This window comes from Corylus avellana, chromosome ca2 (assembly GCF_901000735.1).
Source record: "Corylus avellana chromosome ca2, CavTom2PMs-1.0".
NCBI classification, from domain to species: Eukaryota; Viridiplantae; Streptophyta; class Magnoliopsida; order Fagales; family Betulaceae; genus Corylus; species Corylus avellana.
Window position 1 is genome coordinate 22,044,389 of NC_081542.1, and position 1,245 is coordinate 22,045,633.

Sequence of the window (1,245 nt, forward strand, 5' to 3'; positions counted from 1 at the left end):
TTAGTTTGTCGTTATCTTAAATAAGCGGGTAGTAGACGACTTATAAATGATCTATTTCAGTTCCAGCTGGAAGGATCATTGAATGAAATTATTAAGTTTTCATATACTTGTGAGATGAGTAAGGAGATAATATTGTGTTCTATTATCATTCTTGGGTGATTAAATACTGAAATTTTCTCCAAATTGAAATGGAAGAAATTTCATTCAACCCAATCTAGTAATTGACATGTGTCCCTCTAACATATGGGGGACATTTTTTTTTTTTTTTTTTTTTTTTTTTTAAATACTTAGCTTCCGGCTGGAAAAGATAAAGGAATCCAATTGTTGTCGTGGCTGGAGAAGTCAAATGCTTATTTGAAGGATGAAGTGAGTTAGAAATCATTATAAGCGGCAATATGGAAGTTAGAGGCACGATATATATAATTATGTGTAGGTGAATGGCAGGGCAAATCTGTTTTTGCCAAAGGAGAACTGCACTGTTATTCTTTAACCCAACATCTGCTTCCTTAATCCAATCCCTCTTCATGCTCGAGTTTCCATAGTAACTCAACAATGGTTTTATAGTGCATGATATGCTGCAGACAGGGGCGGGAGTCGGGACTGTGTGCTAGGGTGGGGGGATTTTACAATTCTTTATAAAGCATGTATATTTTATAAATTCGTCTCCTTAAAAATGATATATTTGTCCCCCAAAATTAACATATTATACATTATTTCGTTTGTATTTGGTTTTTTTTCTTAGCCATCTTCTCCACATCTCATTTTTCTTCGCATTTATTTGTGTTTTTTTGTGCAAAAATGTGAAATATTATGAAAATATCTGTTTTTTTTTTTTGGAGTGATTATTGTACAATCATTTGAGTTTACAATAATTATTTTCGATACCATTTTTCTTGAACTCTATAGATCGTGTTTAATTAGTTCATTTTACTAATTGTTTATACTATTATGTATTTATGATGCCATTAAATTTAAGGCTTCTATATTTTTATGTTATATAAACACTCACAAACACACATATAGAGAAATTATATGTATTTATATGTTGTATTTATATAAGTCAATATTCCCAATTTATAAAAATAAAAAATAAAAAAATAAAATAGTTCGTCCCTCCACTCCACAAATCCAGATTCCGCTGTTGATTTCCACGGTCAACTCATTTATTTCTGTTGAGAATAAGGTTGTATATTGAATCACAAAATATAATGTACAGAAGAGGCCTATATATAGGCGAATAATACA